The following is an 18,479-nucleotide window of genomic DNA, read 5'->3' on the forward strand; positions in this document are numbered from 1 at the left end:
AGAAATTCAGAACAGCCAGGAAACAAGACACTTGTGGGGTAAGAACTAAATTTATGTGTTTGTATCAAATTAATTATTGTGGGAATTAATTGAACTACATTGTGCCTAATTCACCCATCTTTGGCAGTGTGCGAGACTAATGTGGCTGTTTACAGTGCGGTAAAACCACATGAGAGCACTTGGCAATTGGTATTCATAAGAACGGCCATACTGGGTCAGACCAAAGGTCCATCTAACCCAGTATCCTGTCTTCCGACAGTGGCCAATGCCAGGTGCTTCAGAGGGAATGAACAGAACTGGTAATTATCAAGTGATCCATCCCCTGTCGTCCACTCCCAGACCTGATCTTTCCCACAGTTCAAAAGCATTCAGATCTGGGGTTGTATTTAAGCCCAGTATGGATCTAGATCTGGTTCTGAATTTCCCTAAAGTTCCCTTGATGTTCATACTGAGGTTTAGTTCGGATCCATCTCTAATTTCAGCATTGTGACATGCTAGTAATACACTATCTTTGTGGTTTAACTTAATTTGAACTTTATATTAATTAATTAAATAACAGTTTTTCGTGTGCCAAGATACATATCTATTGCAATTAATGTTACTGACTGTTTTTGTTTTCAAAATCAGTGGGCTACCTTATTTCCAAGAGAGATAAAAACACATCAGCAATCTCTAGTTATGGTGAAGAGAATAATGGCTGTTGCAGTATCAAGTATTACTTACTTACGTGGAATTTTCCCTGAAGATGCATACAGCACCCATTATTTAGAAGGTACAAAGATAATGATTTCTAAATCTTGTTTTTTATGTGTTTGCATATCTGTTTCTCTAATTAGCATGCCTGTTGTAAAACTGATTTTAATCAGTGGTACTTATTTTAATATTTATTTCTTCAAAATATCTTGTATGGTATAATCAGAAGAAGAAATATAAGTATATATGTATGTTTATCTACTTATTATCATTACCATGCTATCTGAGCTTCTATGTAACCGGCTTACTATTTTACTAAATCATGTGTTTCACAGTATTAAAAAATATTATCTAAATATGGCATGCAAAAATAAAATTTTGAATGGTTTAAATATCAGCATGTAACTTTTGCAAATGATAAAATATAATATTTCATCCCTCTCTAAGGCAGAATGCCACTGGGAATGAAATAAATTTATTAGTATTCACCTATCATGAATATTTTAGTGAAATTGGCTATTTAGTGGTTAATTTGTGTCCTTGTTCCCAAGGTCTCCTCTACATATAGTTTTGCACTGATTTAATTAAATTGGCATAACCTCCTAGAGTGGACTCAGTTATATTAATATCATTGGATTTTTATATGTATGGATTGTTCTGATAATATCATTAACAGCTCCACACTAGGGGGTTACACCAATTTAACTAAAGTGACTTGATTGGAGGGGATGTAAAAGTAGGGGGAAATAATTCTTCCACATATTATGTTTTTCATCTATTTCTCTTATTATAAATGAAGAATATTTCTCTTCTATTTTTGCAACAGATCTCTGTGTTAAAGTTTTGCGAGAAGACAGCATCTATCCAAGAGTATCCAAAATTGTTAAATGGTTTGTACACAATTAAACAGCACATCATATTTCCTTTTTATACACATATTGTGTTTATATTTATTAAATAAAATTTTCAACATTTTTCCACCTGTAGTCTCACCTTTCCTAGTGTTTTTGTAATTTTTACACAATTTTGTATTGCCCCCTTCTAAATTTAGTATATACACTATTTTAAACTAAATGACTTGCTGTCCAAACAGTTTAATTTATTTTTTATAAAACAAGTTTATGGGAGAAAACAATCTTTAGCAAGGGCTTCAGATCAGGCTCACTGTTATTATTAGGAATGTGCTCCTTTTCATCTAAACATTTAAAACTATTTCCTTCTCCAGGATGAAAGGATGCTTTGAGGCATTAGAAAAAAAATATGTAAGTCAGTCTTAATTATAGCTGTGGGGTTTTTTTGGTGGTGGTGTGGGACATGCTGGTGCTGAAAAGCTATTACACATTTTTTAATGTATACACACTCTGAAGTCTCAACAATAACTGCCAATGCACCAGGCAATGCAGGGCATGAAGTGAGGTATAGTGACCAATTCCTGGGTGAAGACAGGCCCTTTTTTGCTACAGTAAAGTAGATAAATCATATCCTCAGATCAGTGGAGAGTCCCATGTAGTGGAAGTGGTGGAAAATCTTTGGATGGGGCAAGATTCCAGAGAGAAAAGCAGAAGGTGCACATCCATTGTGTGGCAGAGAGCTAAATTCAGTTCTGTGAGGATCTGCACACTAGCACACCAGGAGAAGGTTGCGGTAGGGCCAGGGGGGATTATGGGAGGGTTCTGGACAGAGCTGGGTTTGCTTCAGAACAATTCCTGTGTACCGCACCCTCACAGAACAGAGCAATTTGTCTGGTTCTTCTGCTGGCCAGTGTGCTGCTGCCCTGGATTTGAGATGTAGTGATTTTTTTTTTTTTATAATAATGAACTCTTCATTATAAGAGGATTTTTCCACTTTAACAAATTCTCCAAATAGGTCACCAGATTAAAAATTTGCTTTCTTCCCTAACTACTGCTCTATCCCCCACTCCTCTCTATTCAGAATGCCTTTAAGCTTTTGCAAAACATGCACCATGCCCAACAAATCAGTAAATTAAAATTATCAAAGCAAACAGTGTAAACAAATCAGAGATTGAGAAATTATGCACTTCAGTTAGAAAATAATCTGTTTATAAAAAATCCCATTGCCTCCTTGCATTTACCATACATCATAATAATGGGCATGTAAGGGTTATTTTTAAATTATTGTTCTTTATATCTACTTACATTTAAAAATTGTGTAGTTACCTTCAAGTTGCATTTTCTTTTCTTTTTTTAATAGCTGCAAATGATGATTCTTGGCGTAAGTATGTATATATGTGTCTACAGCATGTTATATGATTTTATTTGTAACTTCCTTACTAATTATTGTTTTCTATAGTTTGTGCTTTTATTGTAAAAGTTTAACTTTGCTTTTTAATTTGGCTCAGGAAACAACAGTCAAAAATATTGCAGCTAGATGTTTCTCTTACTCTTCTAATTTCTCTAAATCCAGTTTCAACATATTAAAAATATAGTTCATAAAACAACAGTTCACTTAGGTGAAAACCTGTGAAAGGAATCCACTTAAAATAATAGAAGTTTGAGACAATATGTTTATGGGCCATAGCCCACTCCTGTTTATGAGCGGAGGATCAGGTTCTATCTGTTTAACAGGTTTCTACCAAATCAGAAAGATAGTGAGGAGAGACCCCGTTTAGTTATTGTTATGTAAGGACTCAAAGTATGGTTTTCACTTTCTCTTACTGTTTTTTACTGCAAAATCTCTTAAAGAACTGGTCAAAGGGAAGTTTAAAATCCATACATTTGTATAATATATACTATTGCAGATAATTTTAATTACTACTTTTAGTTGATTATCCTGTTTTTTAATGTAACTAGGCATTACAGTAACAGGAATGGTGTGAAATTAGAATGTGGAGGCTGGGAGGGGAAATGTCCACAATGTGAAAAAAATGTGAAAACCACTGTGCTTTAACAAATTTTCCATTATGTGGCTCTTTCTTGACATCAGATTTTGCCCCCGCTCGACTATGGCTGCAAAATAAATTGCTTTCAGCTTAATATAGTTATTTATGCAATGTATGAAATAAAAGTGAGAACCTGCTAGCACAATGTATTCGAGCCAATGATAATCACGTTATTGGCATGCTTTTATTTCCTCTAAGATGTGCCAATTTAAAAAGTCTGTGTAGAGCTTTGTGTCATGGTCTTTGTGGGAGCAACCTATTAAGTTTTCCTGACCTCAGGTTAGAGGTTTTTCTACAAAGTGGAGGTTGGATCAAAGAATAGATGCTAATTTAAAGGCGTGCTGTGCTGCCAGATCAGAATTTCTATGCTTGAAAGATTAGAGCCACATGTACAAAGCACTTAGATTAATTAATCTATCAACCCAGTAGAGCTGCTGGAGACTCACAAAAGTATATGTATATATTTTATTGATTTTTTATAGCAGTATCAATAAAATTATGATTACATATTAAAATTAAATAAAAATGAAGAACAAAAATGTGTTTTTGTCCTCCCCCGCTCCTTAAAATGCTGTATCTTCTTAATGTCCTGCAGGTACAGAAGGATGCAGCTAACCCAAATGTAAGGCTCTATGAATATATGAATCTAGTCAAATAACAGTAAAACGATAGTGACGTGTTACTTACACTAAGAATACAAAACAAACAGATTATATTAGTGCTTACTAGTGTAGTTAAGATTGTAGTGGTGGGGGAAAAATACAGCGTCATCTAGTCCATCCACCTGCCAATGCAGGATTGTGCCCTGCAGTATATTTTTTAGATCTTTGGCCAGTACATTTTTAAATGTCTCAAGTAACATAGCTTCAACCATTTACTTTGAAATATTCAGTGATCCTCATCAATTTGGTTATGCAGCTAGTTTTATGAATCAAGAATTTGCTATGAAATAAAGTAATATTTTAACATTGATTTTTAAAAAGTCTAGACTGTAAAAAGTTATGTTCAACCAATTTAAAATGTTTAATGTTTTAAATTAGAAAAATAAACCTGTTGACTGCTGCTCAAGTTTTACATTACACTAAAGGTACCTTATAAGGGTTAGCAAATGCTCCTTGATCATAACTGACACTACTATAAAGGAATCATGTCTCCCTTTTGTAATTAGTATATTTTGTATTTTTGTTCATATTTAGAACATGATAGAATCTTATCAATTTAAGTTCAGATATACATCGAAGGGACCACAGATGGATGTATTCAGGTGAATAGCTATAGAATTAATTCTATGAAAAACAAAACATTAAAAAAGGAAAATAATATCTTAAGATGTGATTCACTGAATAATTAATCTGTGTTTTATTCAGCAGCATTTGTGCACACAAATTGAATGTATTTTTTAAAGTGATTTGTAAGAAAGATTTGAGCACAAATGTTAGAATGATACCAATATTCCATACTGTTTACCTACAGCATACACTGTAAACTTATTTAGTTCTCCTTTCTAAAGTTATCGCAAGTGACAAATGTTTTGATTTCACCAGTTCAAGGAAGACTGAAACACCTGACTTACTTCTTGCAAATAGTGATCTTCTGTATGATAAAATATGTATATGTATTCTAAAATGTTTTACTTTAACCTGTATATAAAGAATTTTAAATTTCAGATAAATCCTTACAACTCCTTACTTATTTTCCCCCTAGCAATAAGAAAACTAATTTAAGAAATGATGCAACAGAAGACATAAAGAGGACCTGTCTTCTTCTAATTCATAACCTCTATTTTCTGATGGAAAATATCATTTCTCTTCCTAATGATGTCTCTCTCACTATGAAGCTATTTTATTATGCAGATGGCAAGTATTGGGATTTATTTGTAAAACTTTATTTAAAACAAACAAAAAATCTGAATACAATGGAACACATACATTTTACACAAAAAGAGGAAAAAAGAAAAAAAGTAAAATTAACATGACATGTACTATTTATCACTTTGCCTATATCTTACATTGCTTTCTCCCACCTTTTGTCTCTTGTGTATTTATATTGTAAATACAGTACTTCCATGCAGGGACCAGCTCTATCTGTGTTTGCACAGTGCCAGCAGAAGGATACGCCAATTCCAGCTGTGGCCTCTTGGCACTACTGTATTACAAATAAATAATAAGTATGATATGAAAAGCAGAACTCTCTCTAATAAAATTAGTTTTAAATTTTCCTTGAGGTATCAGAGAGTGAGTCTTCAGGCATGGGAATGACCTTCAATTTTTATCATCATAGATCTTCATACTCCACATTTTGTCCTTAGTCACTTAACATGTACTTAAAGTAAACATCTGATCAGTCTCCATAATGCCACAATAAAATGACAACTAAATTGTAAATATTTGAAAACCATAGGTGTTTTTTAAATACGTACCTGTTTCCTATTGGTGTTTGAAGGAATGAAGCACTCATGTTCATACAAATAGAATTGCCCACATGTTTAGAAATGAGCCACTATTACTACTATTAATTAATAATAATGATGAAGGATTATTAGTGTAGTGCATTTATGAGCAAGAGGAATCTCTCAGGTGTGTGTTTGTTTTTAATAGTGACCCCTCCAGAATACCAGCCTCCTGGCTTTAAAGAAGGAGAGTCAGAGTTTATCTTATTCGAAGGCATTCCTGTGCATGTGAAGGTGGGAGAAATAGAAACATCTTTCCATATGTTAAAGCTGAAGATTATTAAAACGGAGGAGAGGATAGATTCAATGGATATACATGGTATCCTGAAAGAATGTAGAGAAGATGCAGAGAGAGAAAAAGAACAGGTATAAATACCTAGCAAAAATTAATGTTTCTTTTTATCATCACTATATTTCATATATACATAGACAAAAACTATTAGGCAAAGAACCTTTTTCAAGGTGTGGCTGAGTACAATTTTTTCCAAGATCCTGTTTTCTTTAAATTTTTCTGAAATAAATAGAATTGCTAATGAAAAGCTGTTTCCTCTAGCCCACTAGCAATAAATTTATAAACTTAATTATCAATTGATCTGTCATGGGATAATAACCACAGAAAATATTACTACTGTTTTTCTATGTACACCTCTACCCCAATATAACGCGACCCGATATAACACGAATTCTGATATAACACGGTAAAGCAGTGCTCCGGGAGGGCGGGGCTGCGCACTCCCGTGGATCAAAGCAAGTTCGATATAACACGGTTTCACCTATAACGCGGTAAGATTTTTTGGCTCCCGAGGACAGCGTTCTATTGAGGTAGAGGTGTATTATTGTTAATAAAAAAAGACTATGCTTTCCAATGTAGCATAGTGTTTTAATGTGTATATTCTGGAAAGCAGCTAACAGAAGGCATGATCATCAATATGAAACAGTTTGATTTTCTTCACTGGATGCTGTGGTAGATATAGGGTTGCCAGGCATCTGGTTTTTGATCGGAACGGCGGTCAAAAAGGGAACCTTGTGCCACAGCTCCAGTCCACACCGCTGACTGGGCTGTTGAAAGTCCAGTTGGTGGCGCAGCGGGGCTAAGGCAGGCTCCCTTCCTGCCCTGGCTCAGCGCAGCTCCCGGAAGCGACCGGCATGTCTGGTCCCTAGGTGCAGGGACGATCAGGGAAGCTCCGTGTGCTGACCCCACCCCCTGCGCTGGCTCTGCAGCTCCCATTGGCTGGGTGCCGTGGCCAATGGGAGCTGCGGGGGCAGCGCCTGTGGGTGCGGGTAGTGCCCACCGCGCAGTCTCGCCTGGCCCCTGTGCCTAGGAGCTGGATTTGCCGGCTGCTTCCAGGAGCAGCGCGGAGACAGGGCAGGCAGGCAGGGAGCCTACCTTAGCCCCGCTGTGCCACCGACCGGGAGCTGCCTGAGGTAAACGCCACACAGCTGGACCCCGCACCCCGAACCCCCTGCCCCAGGTCGAAACCCCCTCCCTCACTCTAGCTCCCTCCCAGACTGCACACCCCCATCCATACCCCAACCCCATGCCTCAGGTAGGAATCCCCTCCTGCACCCAACAAACTCCCTCGCAGTGCCTGAACCCCCTCCCGCATACCAAACCCAAGCCCCCTCCCAGAGCACACACCCCACATCCCCTCCCCACACCCCAACCCCCTGCCCCAGCCCTGAGCCCCCTCCTGCACTCCAAACCCCTCATCCCCAGCCCCACCCCACACCGCCATCTGGAGCCCTCATCCCCTCCCGCAACCTCATCCCCTGCCCCAGCCCAGTGAAAGTGAATGGGGGAGAGTGAACAACAGAGGGAGGGGGGCTGGAGTGGGTGGAGGCAGGGCCTCAGAGAAGGGGCGGGGCTGTGGGGCCAGGCAAGGGTGTTCTGTTTTGTGCAATTAGAAAGTTGGCAATCCTAGGTAAATATACAGTACACAACAGCCAGTACTGCACATCACAACTATAGGCCAGATTCCTATTTACATTAAGGTGCCTTTACAGTACTCTGGCAGTGTAAAGGTTTACTCCTACTTTGAGGCCTGTTCACATTGCCAGAGTAGCATGAAGAGGCCTTAATGTAAAAGAGAATATGGCCTTGAGTCTCCTAGAGGATTTTGTGTCCATTATATAAGTAGACTAGCCTGATATAAGCACAATGATGAGGGTAATATAAATAATTAGATACTGTATATAGAATTATTTACCTTAAAAGTTTAAACTACTTCATTGTTTTATCTTTAATGCCATTTTTCACCCCTACTTTTAATACAACATTTCTGGCTCATTACTTGTTACAAATACATTTCAATCCAATTACTAAATCTGCATAAAAAACTTTGATTATACCATTTGTGCCTTTTTTTCTTTATGATGTATAAAGAAAATCAGAATTTTTTTTACACATTTAAAAAAGTTTTGTTGTGTTTCTAACCTCAGAGATTTCAAGCCTTATCTGTTTTGTTTTTGTTGGAGGACTACTCAGAGGTCTCAACCATCTATTGTGAGCTTTCTCAGCTCTTAACTGAAGGGGCAGGGATGCTTAATTTAAATACACAGATTTTTTTCCTCAAACATTTATAGGATATTTGAGTTAAATAGGTATTAGGAAATATAAATAAAAAAACAGTTTTAAATTGCTTCCCCTCCCCCTTCAGCTAAATGGGTTTCATACTCTCAATATAGTGATGTCAGCTCCTGTTGAACTTCTTAGGATCATACCATGTATAATATGTTTCAAATTACAAGGTATGGTGATATCTGTTTTAATCCTGGTTCATGTCAAATATTGCATTTTAATAAAAGTCTATTTGTACTTGTTTCCTTTAAAGAGGCAGGACACTTTAGTAGAATACATTAATACAGGTAGGCTCCATGTTCTTTGTTTAGATCTAAATACATGTATTTACAATTTGCACAATGCATTTAAGTATTTATTAATTGTGTTTTTAATCTCTGTGCTACATTTGAATGTACAGGTCGAGATTTGTAATGGTGTTTATTTTACATTTAAAAAAAGCATTTCTTCTTTTTCTCCTGTTTTAAGATTACACTAGTTTTTAGCTGATCTATAGATTTAAAGCCTGCTCTTGCTCCCTTTGAAGTCAATGAGAGTTTTGCTGTTTATTTCAATGGGAGCAGAATAGAACCATATGTAATTTTTGGCACCATTTATTTTACCTTTATGGCTGTGACAGATCATCATGTAAACATCATACACAGAAGCTACTGAAAATGTAAATCCATCATTACAACTGAGTCCTTGCTGGACACAGTTTTACCATATTTACAGTTTGAAATATAAGCTGGTGTCTTACTTTAATTTTTCATTGATTCTTATGTTTTCACATCAAATGATACAATTTGAATAAATGTGTAATGATGCCATTAGAAAAAAATATATTATATAGCAAATACTGCCCCTTTCACCAGTGGATGGAGCACCCATATGAAGGAGAAACAGTAGTGGTAGTGGTGTGAAGCAACAGGCCAAACTCATACACAGTTGCACAGAGTGCGTTGTTAGAGAACGCCATGAGATGCTTCAGCACCAGTGGAGAAGTTGCATTAAGACCGCTTTTTCCTATCTTTCCCCACTCAAAAATTCATGGCACCTGTATTCTGAATACTTTAATATATGTAGTCCAAAGGGAAGCACAATCTGAATATTAAACCAGGAAATCATAATTATGGTGTAATAAAGAACTGCTGTCTTGTTGATAATGAAGATGTCATTTTTAAATATAGAACAAAAAAAGATTATCTTAAAACTGATGCAGAATCAAAAATAAAGACCTTTCAACCACTAGATCACCATCATATATCATTCCATTTGCCTGTTTAGAAAATTCCTGGTGAAGTCTTCTTGATTGAAAGGACGTGCTAAATTCAGTATTTATTTTTAATATCAGAGCATTTCACATATTAAAAAAAGGTCTTGTGTGTAGGGCATAGAGTTGGGAGTCAGGAGACCTGATTTCTGTTTCTCGCTCTGTGACAAATTTCATATGTGAGCTTAATCATTTTACCTCTCTCTGTCTGAGTTTATCCACATGTAAAATGGGGATAATATACCTACCTACCTCACAGGACTAAGGGTACCAATACAAAAATAGTTTAAAAGTGCTGAAGTACTAGTGATGAGCATAATGTCCATGAATATAAACACATACAAATAATTTAAAAAAACAATACTTCTAAATAGCAGAACTTAGTGTACAAAGTAGAATAAAATCTCACTGGGGTAAAAGATAAATGTATTTTTATAAATGTCTTTTTTAGAATATGAACCACCAGGATCTGAAGAGGAATTTGTTGATAAATACCACAAGGTATGTTCATAGTCTATTTAGAGCCAAATCCTGGCCCCATACAAGCCAAAGCACAAACACTCTGTGTAATCAAACATGCTGTAAAGTACACAGTCATAATAGCAGTCATCCTGCTGCAAGAGAATGGGTTGTCAACATGGGGCTTGCTCCTTAGGCTGTAAGGTGTGGTTTGCTGCTTCTTCCTAAAGGCCCAGTGTATGCATAGTAAGCAGTGCTGGCTTATACCTGATAGGGTACTGTCTCACTGGACTGGACTTTAGGCCAAACCTGACTCTTGTCATTGAAACGTCACTCGTTATGGGCATGCAGTCATGGGGGGTTGTGTATATAAGCCTACAATTTTCCTGGCAAGATTTCCCATGGCCATGTATATCGGAGGCCACTGGGAGGATTTGTGAGACTTGAGCTGTCATATAGTTTGACTCCCTGATCCCTCTCTTCCCTTGCGCACCAGCATAGAATTTAGCCTTTACTGTTTTCTAGTCATTGTGAAATCAGTTGTATAGTAAAAACTGAGCAGAAAAATCCTATTTGTCTGATGTTTCTATTCTTTTGTAACTTCATTTCTATCACTGATGTTATATCATCAAGGCTTCTAACTGAGAGCATTGCGCCCTGAAGGGACATAGTGCAAGCTCCTGCAGGACTCTGGCTTGGCTGGATTTGCTGCAGGGAGCCACAGAAAGACACAGGGATCACTGGTGCTAAAGGACCAGTCTCAGGAGTCATGGAGGCCACGGGCCTGCCCTTCTGGAACTGTGTGGGTCCTTGGGTCCACTCCTGGCCCACTAAAGGGGTCACTCCCAGGAGACTGGTTACAGGCTGGGGCATCAACCATACCCCATGACTCCATGACACATGGGTACAAGTCCTTCCTAAAATCTCCTTAGTGCTCCCTCCTGCTCCAGCCCTGTCCCCAGCCCAGCTGCTGAGTTGTCAGAAGTCAGCCTTTTAGCTGCCTTCCACAGTTCCAGTACTTGGGCAATCTTCCCTCCGCTGGATCCCAGGCTTTTAGAGCCCTTTATGCCGCCCTGGCGCTTTTTCTCAGTGTAAAGTGGCTGGAGTGAGAGCAAGGATCTAACCCTAAGACTATATTAGCTTTTGTAGTAAAGTTTGTGTTGTCACTTTCAGTTCCAAATGTCCTGTATGCAGTACTGCCTCTCCCACAAATTCAAAAATCATGGGTCAGACACCAAAAAATCACGAGATCATCCCCAAAATAAGGACATTTAGAAAAAGGTTATGCTGTGGTTTTTGACTGCCTTTTGATTTTTGAACACAGCCTGTCCACCCACAAGGGGCTCCAGAGGCTCTTCATCCCCTTCTCAAGCTTGGTGTGGCAGGGATGAAGAGAAGGGGGGGTAGAGCAGAGAACAGACTAATCTATTGTTCACAGCATGGAAGGAGGCCCAGAGAGCCAGGCCTCCCTGAGTTGCTGGGGTCTGTCTGCTCCGCACTCCCTCCTATAAGAGTGGTGTTGTCAGCTCCCTCTCCACTCCTCAAAAAGTTCTTGGTTGCTTCTTGTAATTGTTCTGATTGGAGGCTCCTCCCCAGAGGCTGAAAAGTGGACAAGGCAGCCAATCAGAGGGGATTTTCCCTCAGACTGGATTGAAATTCCCAAGCTTTTCCAGGCATGGCTCCATCCCCAGTCAAAAATCACAACGCTGTGAATGGAAATAGATTATGCTGGTCTCCACAGATGTTTCTTAAAGATTTCATGAAGTAACCACTTTAACAACTGAGCACGGAAGTTGTACACAAAATTACCATTAAGAAATTACATGATTTGTGCATGTAACTTCTGTGCCTTTGAAAATTTACTTCTATAAATCATAAATCTTTCAAGTGAATACATGCTTTTTGAATTTAAGCAAGTTAGGATAAGGTGGTAAAATTGAAGACAATTGAAATCAATGTACTTACCAAATCCCCTAAAGAGTGTTTTCTGCTGTTCCCATGTAGCAGTAAACTCCATGCCCTTCTGGAACCTCTCTCTCTCTGTGATGTATGCAAGCTTCGCTGCTGGGCAAAGCTGGATTCCTGCTGCCCCTCCTGTATTTGGGTCTCCCACATGGAAAAAACACTCACTCCTGCCATGTTGTGCTAAAAGCATATCTATTCTCTTGGGTTGTTATTTTAAATATATATAGAAAATTTCTTCATGCTGTAAAACTTCAGGACTGGCTCCTACAAAACTCAATCATGTAAGAACTCACTATGACTTCAGCAGGAGTATTTGAGAGAGAGTAAAGGTTGCAGGATTAAGGCTGCTTTCACTGGAGTTAATGGCAGAACTCCCTTTGATATAAAAGGAAGCAGACTTGGAACCATAGTCTGTAAAGTCAGCTGTCAGTCTCATTATTCTTAATGCTACTCTTTACATGGGGCTGGACAAATAAAGTACTCATAAGTGCCATGAAATCTGTTAACAACCAAACACAGAAGTCCTCACTCAGTGTTTGCTCAAACTCCCTTTGAAGTCAGTGAATGTTTTCCAGGATTTAGCCCATGTTTAATCGCCACCAAAGTTTCTGGCCACCATACTAAGGAGTCCACTTATACAATATTGTAAACAATAAAAATTATGCTTCTGACAAAGGGCGACAAGCCAGTCAAACTACCATATGGATCCAAACTCTGGTCCCACAATCCCTTGGTCCAGCACTGTAGAAAGAGTGCTCAGCCCCTACAGGCAGCGATTGCCTCAAGTGAACACTTTTGGCTGACACACACAGTGGCACTGATGGTATACAGCCATTTTCACTCAGAGGGAGGGTTGCTGCAACAAGGAGGAGTAAGGAAGTGGAGAATAGGGAGTCCTCCTGGAAATCTCCAGCCCCCTGGTCTATATCCATAAAATAAGTGCCTACTCTTCCACAACTGAAGTCAGTGGCAAAACTCTGGTTGACTTCAGTGGGCGAAAGATTAGGCCCTCAGTTATCTTCTTCCATATTTCTTGGTGTTCATCTTATAACAGGCACCTGTCTAATCAATAGTTGCCACCATTTATTCAATCCTTATATAAAAATCTGCATTTTTTCCTTTAAGGTCAATGATGAAGCTACAAAAAAGAGGAAGATATCAAAGAAGAATAAATAAGGAATTTATGCATGTGCAAGTACTTTGAATTCAGTTAAGCCCACAAGAAGTATTTTGGTTGCTTGAAATATACTGAAGAGATTTTTATTTTCAAACTGAAGAAGGAATTTAGTTCAAGCAGCTGTTTTTAAATCTTTTAAGTCTCCAATTCTAATATACTCAGACTGTTTTTAAAGGGGAAAAGTAACTTATTTTATTGAACATTTTATAAATAAAAGGTGTTATGAAAAAATAAATTTGTCTACAAAATACAATGACTGAACAGCTAGGCTTGGTGTTTTTCAATACTGAATTTTAAGTGCTTCCATTAATTTGACATTTGAAATCAGCTAAATACATTTTCATGGTGGTGTCCCAGAATCCAAGAATGATTCATTCCTCACATTGCCCCAACAGGTCAGACTCCGCCCTACAGATCTTAAAAGTTTCACAGTGGGGTTCCCTTTAATCCCCTAGATATACTGAACTTTTATTTACTTCTGTAAGACTGTCTTGGTGTTGTACCTCCATCTAGCAGGAAGGGAAAGTGACCACCTGCAACAGTGATGCTGCATAAGTTGGTTATTAAAGGGCATAAAAGATACAATCCAATTCCCTTTGAAGTCAACCAGAGTTGGACTGAGTAATTCATGATTAGAGAGCTGTCAGTCTCCTCTAGAGCTCCATGGAATTGGATGAGTGCCACAAGCACAAGGAGCATGCACTCTGATGCAGCTCTCCTAGTCAGGTTTTTGATATGCTAGAACATTGAAGGGACAATTCCTGAAAGATGGAGAGCATTTACCAATCCTACTTAAATCAAAGGGAGTTCTAGGTGCTCAGCACTTCTAAGGATTTATTCCTATGCAGTAATCAAAGGATCAGGACAGATATAACAAAGATGAACAGGAATAGCTTTACCAAATTAGAATTCCAATAATTATTGATCAAATTTGCAGGACTCCAGGATTACAGCTGAGCTACTGAAGAAAAGTTACCAACTATCAATGATATCTTGCTGGGTTCTAGAGGCTTTCATGGATTATTAACAACTCTACATTATTACAATATCTAAAAAAAATTTAATCCTCCTGTGGTACGCACTGACATTTTAGTTTCTTGTTATACAAGTGATCTGGTAAGATACTCACAAATAAAGTAGATTTACCCCTTGTAGTGGTCCCTCAGGCTCAAGTTCAGAGGGAGGCCACTCTGTGTCGCTGCATCTGGCAAACAAACAGTGTACGGCTCTGGCCCTCTGGCAGGCAGAGCGCGGAACAGGCTTTTGCCTAGGCCTCCCGGCTAAGGCAGCCAGCAAACAAACAGTCCACAGGGCTCAGGCCCTCAGGCAGGGTGGAGCACCAAACAGTCTCTTGCCTGTCGTCTTAAATCAGGCAGATGGCAGACAAACGCAGGCCTCTTGGCCTAAGGTGGGGGGAGGTAGCCACCCCAGGGGTGGAGCGGCCACAGGGGCAGGGGGACCTGGGTTCACCCTGTAGTAAGAGGAGGCCCTGAAACATAAACCCTTATCAAAGGCCCAGTATGAGGCCTGAGGCCTGAACTAAAGTAATGGTTAAGACTTTGCTAATATAAAGCAAAGTTAAGCTGTGAGCCAGAGGCAGGCCCTGCTCACAGAAGCTGGCAAGGAAAGGGCTGATGCTGCAAAAAGAGACATACCTAAAAGGTACTGGACACCAGATATCAGAACATTTGCATACTTGTACACTCCACACAGATAACAAGGAACAAGCTGACCCATCCCAATGACAGGGCCAAAAGGTAATATGATGGATAGAGTTGTTTTGTTCGAACTAACATGTACAAGGTGAGAGGCGGCACCTTGCTACCTAGTGGGGTTGTACCTTGCTACGTAAAGGGGTTGCACCTCAGTACATCAGGAGTGATGTGTAACTTGTTTGTACCTGTGTATAAGAATGCATCCCTGGAGCGGTGTCTTGGTCCGGCCTAGGGGGCAGTGGAAAGTCCCGCCACTGACTGAGCTGAGTCCATTGTCAGGGAGCACATAAGTACTAGCTAGCCGCACCTCAGCAGCACCTTGGACTTCTATGCCGGGGAGCTGGAGACTGTGTTTCTCTTCGACAATAAACCTGGCCGACGTGCCTTCGTACCTTACTAGAGTCTGTGGTTATTGGGGGTTCTCTCGGGGTCTGCTGTGTCAGCTATCTGTGCAGAGCTGGGACAGCACACAGGGAACACACGCACGCAGCCGATTGATATCAACATTGAACAGAGCAGAGCACCACACCAGTAGCGTCTGACAACACACCCTACTCCACCAGGTCCCAGCCCAGGACCCTAACAGTGATGGTGTGTTCCGCCCCACTGGATCAGCGGGGATCCGCCCAAAACACACCGATCGGGGTTCAGGCAACAACACAACAAAATTACAGTCTAGTGTCCCAAGGCACCTTCCTACTCATCCCTTGTGGTGTACCTGTGGCTTGGGGTCATCTTCCATCTCCATGGGGTACTCTGCTATTGGCAGTCCTGGGAGCTCTTCGGTGCCCTGGTCACCTGGTGGCTCTGGCAGCTCAGGTAGGTCCTCAACACAGCAAGGGTCCTCCTGAGGCTCCAACCCCAGTAGTGGGCAGGAGGTGTTTGTCTCCTCCCGCGGCTCCAGCCCAACTGAGCTGCAGAACCCGTCTTTTATACTTCCTGTCACACCCCTTTGCTTCTGATGGGAGGTGGGGCTGGGCTGGCTCCGCCCACCAGGGGAGTGTAGTGCTCCCTTGGGTTCAGAGGGAGGCCACTCTGCCTCAATATACTCCTGAACAAACTTTGTTGTTTTTTTTTAACTCTGACTGAGCCTGTTGTCATACCTTGCCTGCATCCCAACTCCTACTTTCTCTCACATTCAGAAACTGTTTGCTTCTATGTCTCAGGGGTGTAAATATTTTCAGTGTGTTAAAAACACAATGGTCAGTTCTTGGTTAAGCATCTCAAGCTCCCCAACAAATTCACTGAGTACCATGTTGCTTATGCAAAAGTACACTCAGTACTCAGGACTATTTAGATATTTCTAAGTTTCATTAACCAAAATAAACTAGAGGTAAATAAGTTAGAAAAGTAAAATACTGATGAATATGACAGCATTACTATTTATTGAATTAATTTCAACACAAAGAGTTCAACATGGGCAAACGGATAACAACTCAAACAATAAACCAAAGTTTGATCACAAGTGGTAAATGTATCTAATTCCATTCCATATTATTCTGGGAGGGTGTCTGCATACTAATGTGGTTCCTTTATAATATGAGCCATTATTATATTCCAAGGCAGTTGTATTCCAATCAACAAATAGAAGGACCATTTGTAACAGTTCAACCAGAAGTAATTCTGAAGTCAGAAATTTAGAATTTAAATACTCATAATCCCACAACCACACAACGATTAGTCATAGCCAAATTGCTCTGACATATGCAAATATATTAATGTAACAATAACCCCAAATATGCGGAATGATTCCAAGCTGCTTCTAGTGTCTCTTGAAGCTCACCAGAAAGTATATTCACAATTACTTTGTAACAATCAACTACAGCCACCAGACCTGTCCATGTTTTTCTTGTAGAAAGCTAAAGTAACGAAGGGTCCAAGGCAAACGATAGTTTACGCAATCTCGGCCTAAACCGCGTATGCAAAAAACTGACTAAGAACTGGTTATCTGCAATTCCAATCTTGCCTATAAACTTCATAGAAATTAGTGTTGTAATAAAAGCCCATAAAGCAAATTATCATGACAGTATCCACGTAAGGTCACTGCTAAGCTATGTGCCTCAGTATGTTACTGTGTCAAATGTTAACCTTGTAATAAGGTTAGTACCATTTCAAAAACTAGTGGCAAAGATTATCGCTCCCCTTTGGAAGAGCCTGGGATATTTCCCAAATTTACAGCTGGGGAAGTCAGGTACAGGCAGGTAAAGTGACCTGTCTGAAGGTGTTCAAGAGAGCTGATGGCAGAGCTATGATTAGAACTTGGGAGTCCCTGTCTCCCAGCCCCATACTTTGTTCAATCTGAGCCCTGAAATTGGTAGGGCTCCTCATGACGTCTATGCCATGGACACACCTTCACCTCCAATGTGAGCAAGGGTTTGGTTTGCTATAGGGTGGCATTAGGTGCACTGGTGTAGGCAGAGCTCAGAGTGACTGAATGAAAGTGATTTATAAAGCAGACGCTATTGGGAACTGGAACGCTCCAACTCTCCTAGGCTGTGTGAAGAAGGGCAGAAAGGCACTGAAGCTTGTAGCCCTGCTGTGAAAGGACCTAGGCTGAGCACAGACCCTGACAGAATACATTAAATAATATCAGCTGTGCATGACCTGGGGGGGAGGGTCTCAGGAAGAAGAGTAACACAGAAGCAGGATGAGCCGCAAAGACAGAGGACTTTTTGAACCAAGCAACCCAGCTGGTGAGCAAACTGACTGCTCTATTTAGAGCAAAACTCATTTTGACCTATGGCAAAGTCTTCTACTGAAGGACAGCTTAGGGTCTGGGTACCAGACAATGCAGAACCGTAGCACAAATTACCAACAAGGTGCAGGGCACCCTCCACATTCCTGCTGATGTCAAGAAAAAGAGAAGGAGCTCAGCACCTTGCAGGATTGAGCCCAAGAAGTAAGCAGCCTTTCAAATGGCACCATTAATTGTCAGCTCAACATACAAGGTTCTGGCCTCACAAACGGCTTCTAAATAAATTAATCCCTGACTTCCAGTGCTCCTTTGAGCTCAGTGAATGTAAAAAGACACAGTCATTCTGAAGATATCTTACCCAGTGATGTAAGTAACACCTCTGATCACTGTAACAGACAGATCAGAGACAAATCAAAGTCTCTCTCTTTTTTCAGCCTATTTACTCTACATTTGGCAGCATTTCACGTATGGTCAGCTTTGCGGATACCTCTGCTCCAGTGTTTCTCAAACTGGGGCCGCCGCTTGTGTAGGGTAAGCCCCTGGTGGGCCGGGCTGGTTTGTTTATCTGCCCCGTCCGCAGGTCCGGCCGATCGCGGC

The sequence above is a fragment of the Terrapene carolina genome, unplaced genomic scaffold, assembly GCF_002925995.2.
Source record: "Terrapene carolina triunguis isolate 2854851 unplaced genomic scaffold, T_m_triunguis-2.0 Scaffold110, whole genome shotgun sequence".
NCBI classification, from domain to species: domain Eukaryota; kingdom Metazoa; phylum Chordata; order Testudines; family Emydidae; genus Terrapene; species Terrapene triunguis.